Below are 10,788 nucleotides of genomic sequence, written 5' to 3'. Positions count from 1 at the left end.
GAGTAACAATCCAAATCATTTTCAGAGGAGCTCATCCTCCATCGATGCATTTCTCATACTTTCTTCCCCCCTGGCGCATTTGGCTTGTCTTGCTCTTGTTTTCAAGCTTTGCTACATCTTCCTCCATCTCTATCACTCTTTTCCCAGTGGTCCAGTTTGCTATAGTGTCACCGACTCCCTTAATGATACTCTCTTCTTTCTATCCCTCCGATCCCCCTCTTTCATCGCATCTCTGTCCCGCTCACATTCTCTATCTATCCATCTCTCTCTCCACCAGTTGTTATTTATTATTCATGAATCTAGTTCAGAGAGAAAAACGAATAAAGCTCGTGCGTCTGCTGCTACAAGAGGCTTTGCCAGCGTGCGTGTGGGTGTGTGTGTGTGTGTGTGTGTGTGTGTGTGTGTGTGCGTGTGTGTGTGTGTGCACGCAGAGAAGCAGCTTCAGACTGATTAATTGTAATTGTAATTTAATCAATAAATATGCGTCCTGGTACATTCAAAATATAAGATGTTTTGAATAAAAACACCTTAATTTGTAGCCAATAAACAATGTACCATGCGTAGACCCTGCTGTGCCCAAGGCCGTTTTTCTTTCTCCTTTAATACAAACTGACACCCACCCACACACACACCCACTCACAAGTCCAACTACTTTAAATTCACTCACTATTATTCATTTAGCAACAAACCATTTGCTAATAAGATTTGCAAATGGAGACCAGTATGACTTGTCAGCAACACTGATTAAATGCTTCCCAACCGTTTCATTTCAATCAATTCACTTTGCTTACGAATCCATCCGTCCAGCTGTGTGCCTGTCATCTCGTCCACTCTGCCCTTTTCATGAAAGCCCACAAGAGTAGCGCTTTGGTTATCATCCCTTTTAAGTATTGTGTCCACTCTTGAGGCTGTTTGAATTCAAAATGTTTGGTGTCCCTTTGAAGCTGCATTCAAAGTGCCGCATGAAACTAAAAAGAGCCATCATTAGTATCAGTCATCGCAAAACAAACCTTTGAAATAATGAATTCAATCTGGATTTCTGTTGCACCCACATAAGTAGTGCTAGACAAATCTCGTCCACCTAAACAACCCTTGCTCATGTTGTTATTCACTCAAGTAAGGAATGACGAAAACAATCTAAAAATACTGGTGACATGAGATGCTTGTTGGTGTTAACGTGTGCTCATATTTAGGTAGGAGCTGTTAGTTGTTGATCACAAAATGGTTGCTGACTGTTAACTTCGCCTTCTGTTCGTGTTATAACTCCAAATGAAAACAGATGGCAGCTTTGGGGAAGTCATGGCCTTTTTGTACTGTGCTTCATTTTCTTTGTATTATCTGGATCTCATTCAATACCTAGCAGTCGCCCCCAGGATGATCCACATTTTGGACTTCTTCTTGTTTTTCAATTTCTTCATCAACTCTTTCCTGTTCCGAAAGGTGAGAAGGAAAGATGGCCGACTCGTTTGTTGGTTCCTCCCCAACTTGAAACGCACCGCCATCACTTCTGTTATTTTATTTGTATCTATACATTGTTGCTCTTCGACTCACAGCCTCTCACACATTTTCAGAGAAGCCAAATCAGCGGCCATCTTGAAATAAACTTCTACGCTACCAGTGGCTTGATACACATGTATTCTTTTTGTGGTTCTCAGAGCCAGAAGAGTCCTCTGAACCAGTGAAATTAAGCTACACTCAAGATTAATTAATTCACCAAACAATCATTCTAACTATCATTTTCAGTTGTGCAGAAAGCCTTTGAGTTGTTGTGCCACCGACTGCAAAGAGACTATTTTAAGGCATGTTTGGAAGCATATTTAAATCGTTTTTTTAGGTTGAGCAATAAAAGAAGTCATCAAGAGAGAGGTGGGCTGAGTTGTGACTGCTAGGACTCCCATGATGCCTCTGGGTTCCTCGTAAACACACTGCTAACAGCTAGGTGAGGCAGCTGCTATAAATAGCTGTCACTGTGCCCACCATGCTGCACACACAAACACACACACACACACTCATACATACATGCGCACAGGTGTAAACACACTACCACACTGACATGCTTTCCTCTCTATTCCTTCCTTCCCTCTCCGGATGTCTCTCCATTCCTCTTCCTCTCTCCCTCCATCTCCTCCTGGCAGCGCTGCTCCTTCTCCTACTTCATATGCTCTGTAGCAGATGGTGGATATGATAATTACCAAACAGATTAAACAGTAAGCAAGTGAAAAAACCCTCAGCGAGCCCCTCACCATCTCTCTCTATAAACACTTATGCTTTTGCCACCTCTGACAGTCTGGCAGCTCTGTAGAAAGACATCTCAGTGGAGTCGAGGTAATGGGAACATGCACACACACAACTGCATCATTTCACAAGATGAAAAGTAGAAATGTGTCATGTCTCTACCATCATCAGAGAGACTATTTCGCTCCCAAACTAAATCCTGCCTCATTACAAACCAGAATGAAACATCCACTTTCGCCCGTCCCTCCTTATGTGCTGCTGCTCTTCTCCTCCATTTCCCCTACTGTAACAAATGCAGTATTTTCGATTCAATGGTGATGTAATTGTTGCAAACCACAGCCACGTCACCAAATGTATCCTCATGCGGCTCATCATTACAAACTTGTGTTATTCAGACAACCGTTGGGACTAACGTGACGAAAGAGAGTTTTATGTAATCTGCAACTATTAAAAAGTATATTTAGATCAGCAACTATTTTTGATTGTTTATTATTTCTTTAAATAATCTTTTCATGTGGCCATGCCAAAAGTGAACTGGTTTAAGCTTCTTAAATGTGAACATTTGCTTATGTTCTTAATATTCTATGAGAGGTGGTACTTTAAATATTTGTGAAATAAACTGAAATGTGCATGTAATGATTTGATAGGCATATTGTAAAATCAAGTTTAGACTAAAGAAATTGTTAACATATTAATCTAAATTAATTTCATGACATGTTCACACAACAACACAGATAGTGTGGATTGAAGCAGTGTCAGCTGATGGAGTACAAAGCCCCCCTAAGATGAGAGACGCTCTATTTAATCATTGTAACATAACTATGGGCTTCTGCCTTGAGGTGTGAATCTGCCCCAAACACATTTTTCACAGCTGCTCCACTTTCTCTCTCTCCTCCTCCTCCTCCGCTGCTTCCTCTTTGCTCTGATGCCTTCTCTCCTGAAACTGTATTACAGTTAATGAGGCTATATTTCATAATTAAGGCAACACAAATAATGCCTTGTCTCCTCTCCCTTCTCTTCTGCTCTGCTCTCAAACTTGTATTCTTGTACCCTTGTTATTCACGTTTTATTATCTCTGCTTTGAAATCTGTGTTTTTTTTAAATGCCATTTCATAATATGTTTCTTAATGTCTTTCATTTTTGTAAAAGCACTTTGCCTTGCCTCTCATTCTCATCATCAGGCTGTATGGCAATATGTCATAATAACAGCAGAACACTGTGTTTTGCGTGAGTCCCATGGTGGGGTCATGTCTCCCCTCCCCCCCAGGTAACCATGAGGAACGGTACACAGGACAAATGATGTGTGTCTGATCCCTAGGCTGCCTGGGTTACATATCCATTCATACAATTCTATCTATTCATAAACACACATCCATCTTAATACACACACATGTCATGTGCACGCTGACAAATGGGACTGTGTGTTGGCAGAGAAGGACTATCAACACCCACACAAGAAGAAAATGCAATTACCTAAATAAATGTGTTTGCTTACTGCAGTGCATATGCATTACATTTCCCTCTCATCTATATAGTGTTCTTAGATGAATGAGACTCTCAGAACTTCAGCAAGTTTGGCTAAATGAAAGATACAAAGATGAATAGAAGGGGTTTGACACAGGAAGTTTAGCTGTAGTTGTTATATTGTAAGAAAATAAATAGAAATATTGTTTAAATAGCTTCATTTTTTGGTTATAGGTGCACTGAAACGTCAATAAAAGCAAAAATATTCAATACTTCCAGCTTCTTAATTGTTCATCTCTGCTTCTCTTGGTCTTATGTCGTACTAATTATCAACGGTTGAAGTTAAATGTTGAAACTGCAAGTAAGTCTGAGTGCTTTGCAGTAAAGTCAAGGCATCGATTCAATCTGGACTCATTTATGTTGAGTACTGTGGATGTTTTTTGAGATTTTAACCTTGACATTTGTTCCACAATATCTCCCTGACATATGTATTAGCAATAAGGGAATAGCCAACTTAATAAAAAAAGTGCATGCAATGCGTTTTATGGGCTTCTTTTGCAAAGGAAATATTGATAAAAGAAGCCTATTGAAAGATGTATTATGCAACGAGAGCTAGACAAAAAGGCCAGTCAAAAATGGGTCAGGACTTCAACTTTTTCATATCAGCAACATCTTCACTCAGAGCACATCAAATAACATCCAGTGTGTCCCCCCCCCCCCCCCCCCCCCCCCCCCCCCCCCCCCCCCCCCCCCCCCTCCCTCTTCACAGTGAATTGATGTTTCCTGTTGCCTTTGATGTCTGATCTGTTATCTGCTCTGGCCCTGGGATTGATATCAAGAAATGACCCTCAAATCTTATTTCATCTGGGCTTACCCGGGCTCAAATGGCCGTTAAATTGTATTTTCTCCTCCCCCGGTGGCTCTAACTGAGTTTACCAGACTGTTAGCAGGAACAACAAGGCTTTTCCTCTTCAAAACCTTTACCCTGATGTCAGCTACACAACAGCTGCAAACAGAATTGCTCTGAACGTGTGCATCATTGGTGACCCAGTAAAACTATTTATTTGGATTGTCTTAAGTAAATATCATTGCCGTTATATGTTACTATTATATTTTAATTTTTTTATGCTATTTTATGTCTATTTCAGAAATATTTTTGACTGTTTATTTCTTGTGTCTTAATTTCTCTTATTACGCCTTGTTTTTTATGCTGCTGCAATGCAAACATTTCCAAAAGTGGGATCAATAAAGTACTTCACTATCTGTCTGTCTGTCTGTCTGTCTATCATCTATCTCTCTATCTGGATAATGTATGTGTCAATCTTTAAAAAATTATCTTGCAAAATGTCTTGGGAAATCTCTCGACAGAAAATGAAACAATGTCAGAGTTAAAGCAAAGAGAGGCTGGTGTTTGTCGCGTTGCGGTTTCCGGCCCTTGAATCATTCTGTAATAGTATAAAGGGGAATAAATGGGGGCGATGCTTCCTGGAGGGGATGTGTTATCACTTACAGACAGTGGATCTTCTCCATAGGCCACATTTAGAAACGCTCCTTAAATGTCGTTTCACCCGCGTCGGTGGTTGATAAGTGGGTTAGTGACTTCCAGGGAACACTCGGAGACTTCCTGGAAAGACACAGCGGCACAATCAGTGTTGCAGACATTTTCTACTCATCTATTTTGAGATATAAATACATTCATATTACACACAAGACTTGCTCGCATTTTGCTTAGTGACCATAACGTTGCTTCACTTGAGGACAGAGGTGGGAAGTAGTGGAGTACAAATACTTTGTTACTGTACTTAAGTACATGTTTCTGGTATCAGTACTTTACTCCACTACTTATTTTTCTGACGAATTTTTACTTTTACTTCTTACATTTTGAACACAAATACCAGTACTTTCTACTTCTTACATTTTGAACACAAATACCTGTACTTTCTACTTCTTACATTTTGAACACAAATACCTGTACTTTCTACTTCTTACATGTTGAACACAAATACTTGTACTTTCTACTTCTTACATGTTGAACACAAATACCTGTACTTTCTACTTCTTACATTTTGAACACAAATACCTGTACTTTCTACTTCTTACATGTTGAACACAAACACCTGTACTTTCTACTTCTTACATTTTGAACACAAATACCTGTACTTTCTACTTCTCACATTTTGAACACAAATACCTGTACTTTCTACTTCTTACATGTTGAACACAAATACCTGTACTTTCTACTTCTTACATTTTGAACACAAATACCTGTACTTTCTACTTCTTACATGTTGAACCCAAATACCTGTACTTTCTACTTCTTACATGTTGAACACAAATACCTGTACTTTCTACTTCTCACATTTTCCAAACAGGCTGGTTCCTTTAGTTTGAATGTGTGTTTGGTGGCGTGATCATTATTATTTAGAGTCATTGCGTGCCTATTGATTTGAACACGATCCGTGTATCCATCATTTCCTGGTCTTCTCTAAAGAAGAGGGACCAATGAAAACGTTGTCATGTTGCCGTTGTTCAGCATGGAAACATTAATTAGCTAACAATGACATTATTGTTCTATTAATATAAAGGGAGGTCAGGTACTCTTTAAAACAGCTGCTAGTTATGGGTACTTTTTACTGAAGTACATTTCAAAGCCTCTTTACTTTGACTTGAGTAAAGAAGTTTAGTCAGTACTTATTTTTAAACACGAGTATGTGTACTTCTACCTGAGTAAAGGATGTGTGTACTTGTGCCATCTCTGCTTGAGGACAGTGGTTAGCGTCATCCTGTTGCACTTTTCCCAGATCTGATTGAGTAAACACTGACAAACATACTCCTAAACGGCTGATTAAACAGTCTTTGTCTCAGGGGCCACTAAGCAGAAAAGTGAGTTTCCTGCCTTGACATGCAGCCACAGAGGACTGTTGTTGTTTGTGGGGACACTCTGCATAGTAATTACTGAGGGGACCCCCAAAGTACAAAGAGAATAGGAGAGAGAGGGAGAAAGTGCAGAGAGGATGACAAACTGTTTCCTGTTGAACCCAATTGCCTTCATAGAAATACACTGATTAGAACAGATCTAACTTGATTCTAGTATAAGCTATAGAAGGTGTATCCTGACTCAGTATGTGTTCATTTTTACATTACGATTTGTACCCAACTTTCTCGACATACAGAAATCAATCTCTATAGTACATGTATAATGTATTGTCTCTCAAAAAAGAACTGGTTTAGCCAAAGCCACTATAATGTTTGCATTAGGAGATGTTTGAACACGGCGTGTACAGTTTTGTGTATATTCTATGAGTTCTGTTTCTATGCTGTCCCTGCTTTTCTTCTCCTCCTGGCTTTGTGTCGAGTCCAATAATGAACACATTGTTTTGGTGCCACCGGCATCACTGGTGGCTAAATGTTCAGCTTCCTCTCTCTCTCTCTCTCTGTGTCCCTCACACACGCACACACGCTGGTTTGAAACCCAGAATGTGGAGTGATGTCTCGTCTATCTGTGCCCCGTGTGTGTGGGAGAGGCTGAGAAGTTGGCCGAGGCAGTGGAAAATGTGCGAGCCAGAGACGATGACATTGGCAGAGTGGAGAAGAACTAACTACTTCCTGAAAGTCTTTTCAACACTTTGACGAAACACTCTCTCGTCAGACCTTCTCACTCTCTCTCTCTCTCTCTCTCTCTCTCTGTCTCTCATTGGCTCCAGACTTTTGCTTTGTAACGTGTTGTGGTTCATATGGCAGGCTAAAGTAACACAAATATAACACTTTGTTGGGAAAAGTTTGCAGGAAAGAAACAACATTGAAAAGGTTCACATCTCATTTGGTTCAGCTCTGGAATATGCTTTTCAGTTCTTTGTTATCATTTGTATGTCACATGTGCATGCATTTCTCACAAATAGTTGTTCTTTTTATATCCGTACTATCCTAGGAGCTTGCCAGGCATCTGTAAAGCATGTTGAACTGCACTATCCTGTTTGAAAGGTGCAATACAAATAAAGCTCTTGTATCTCAAAAGGGTCAAAGCATGACGAGGAACATTTTCCACATGAATAAAGTAAACAACAACTTTTTCATTTTGCAAGGACACACTCACAAACACATAGCGTGAATGCTTATCATTTGCGTGTTGCTATAATCGTCTATCCTTCTATACTCAGTCATTCTATCCAGCCCTGCAGCAGCACAAACATGGGACACACAGACTTGTTTCCCTCCCTCGCTCTATTCCACAGATTTAACATTGTAACCCATTTGTTGTCTAACACACACCTGCTTTTCCTAAAGGGTCTTATTCCCCTTTGGCCTTCATAATTCAACATTATTGCTTTTTGCTTGTTTTTCGCTGTGGGCAAAATGTGGGTGGGGACAACAAAACAAGACAGGTGACATGGAAAACAGAAGACTTCCAACGAAAAAGAGAACTCCAAAAGCCTCTTAATGTACTCGGGTCTTTTCTAAAGTCAAGTTATATCAGTGCTCAGTGTGCTGTAACCTCAAACACACGTTGAAAAAGTCAAATTACATGTCAAGGCTCTGTGTTTTGACGGTAAGAATAACAAGGATTCCGAAGCATTCCTCCGTCTGTTTTATCACACGGCGACTTTCTTCTCTTTCTTCCTCGACTGTCTAAACTCATCCGGCCCTAAATGGTGCCCTATATCAGTCATGAACGCAACGTGTGACCCTACTGCTGCCAGAAATGTCGTCACTTAAGAGAGATTTTTTCATGCTACCGCAGTTTCTCGGCTGTTTGTTATTTCTACAGCAGTGATATGGTTTATTCATCTGTGACGTTTCAGCGTGTGAGTGTGTGTGTGTTGCACTGAGAGTAGACAGCTGCAGTTGCCTAAGAAACAACGTGTGCCTGAGGGCAGCCTCCTGCCTGTAACTAGGAGAGAGAGAGAGAGAGAGAGAGAGAGAGAGAGAGGGGATGAAGGGAGGAAAGACAGCAAGAGGAAGGAGGAAACACATTTCTGCAACTGGGTCTAAGCCCTCAGGGGACGACAGCGAAACACAGATACCCGTCCACTCTGAAACACACTGTCACACACATTACTTTACCAAAAGTGTGTGTGTGTGTGTGTGTGTGTGTGTGTGTGTGTGTGTGTGTGTGTGTGTGTGACTATGCGGCATCATGGCTTTATAAGGAGAGGAGACAGTTTGATCTCAGGCAGTAGAACAGAGACGAGTGAACATAAGCAGGACTCTGTGGAAACACAAACAGTGAGCGTCATGCCTTCTTAAAGCTTCCTAGATTTCGACCGCATTGACTTTTCTTCACGTCAGACAAAACTGGATGATTTTAGAGTGGAAATAAATAAGTGTATTTCCCGACTTGACTGTATGCTGGAGTGCAACAATCAGTCACGTTATTATCTAATCTATCAATGTCAGGCCATGTGAGCAGAGTGTCTGTAAAAAAAAACGTGTCACCGCAAAAAGCTAAGCCATCTAAAGTACAAACTAGTTCAGCAGAGTAAGTGTGTGGTATTGTTGTATTTAAGGCACAACATTAAACTCATCCGAAAACCGTACACCTCCTTGTTTGTTATTATTGTGTATATCACGTTCTACTGAGCAGTCACATGAGTAGGATGTGATGATATTAAATCCCAGAGCTCGGCCAGGACAAGTTTCCTCTTGATATGATTATGTTTATAACATTACTAAATGTATAAATAAATAAGACACTGAAGGGAGAGACAGGCTGAGTGTGACAGGGCACAGCTAAAGAAGTGATTTCATTAAAGGGTAGACAGGAAGCGATAACTGATTCAATATAGATTCGGATAACCTTATGAATATCCACACACACATCATGGCAGCTGGTGCCGGCAAGTCAGAAAAACAATCAACTGGGAGTATGAAAAAAATAACTTTTACCAGATTTAACTGGAGTTTGCACAGAAACATTCCTTTCCATCTACCAGCAACAGAAGCAGGCAGAACTAGCTGTTCCTAAACACTGCAGCAGGCACAGATATAATTCATATTTTGTGTCTGGTATTGATTTGATCATACATTATCTTTTCAGAGTTTCTGATTCTTCGGGTTGACACGGTCACATTTGCAGATAGTATTATGGATAGCACGGCTGGAGGGTAATGAACTTTGAGTTGGGGACTCAAAGTAGTTCATTTCTTGCTCTTCTCATTTCATCTTATCTGAGAGTGAAAGTTAAGTGTTGCATAGTAAATGTTTGAAGTTGATTATAATTCAATCTTCGAAATCAGATGTGGACGAGAACAAATTGAAAAACTAGTCTTCAACCATGACTTGGAAAAAGGCTACAACATTCTTTTCTGTCAGACATCTGTCACCGCAAACTACACATATCTGAAAAAAACGGAGGACAGACGTGAGCTGGGTTAACATTGCATTGTCATCACGCCAGCCCATGTATAGAGCTCTAGGTTCACACACACACACACACACACACACACACTAGAGATCAGAGCTGTCATTGGGGTCATGTGGGAGACGTTTGATATCTTGACAGAAGTGACGTGTTCACTGACACAGACGCACACACCCCCCACTGAGTGAGGAGCCTCACAGTCTGTGTGTATTTAAACAAGGAGGTTTGAGTCTATTCTACTTGAAGTTAAGTCTGCCTTTATTAGAACATTAATTTGGTAAGGACTAACACACTGCTCATAACAGGAACATTCAATCAAATCCATGTATTGATGCTGTCATTTTATGTTCACTGTAACACAATGCTTAACAGCTGAACATAAAACATCTCCATATTAACTCCATAATAGTGTGTGCTTTCCATAAACCTAGGTTAAACCAATTACATTACAAGTATCACACAACCTCTGTTGGCAAACGGCAATCAAAATGTATGGTACATTTCTTCTCTTCTTTTAAAAAGATTAATAATTACTTCTGGAGATTCCACATTACATTTGAAGCAATATTCAGAATCAAGCTCAAGTATCTTGGAAAGAGAGAAGCAAGACATATATGCCTTTTTTTTTTTAAGAGGCGATGTGGCTAGCATACTATACAGGAGTACAGAAGCACACAGGAAATAGCTTATAGCGCCTCACCTATAAGACACCAAACACCTCCAAAGATTTC

Source organism: Trematomus bernacchii, unplaced genomic scaffold (genome assembly GCF_902827165.1).
Source record: "Trematomus bernacchii unplaced genomic scaffold, fTreBer1.1, whole genome shotgun sequence".
NCBI lineage: Eukaryota > Metazoa > Chordata > Actinopteri > Perciformes > Nototheniidae > Trematomus > Trematomus bernacchii.
Note: the sequence above shows the minus strand (reverse complement) of the source record.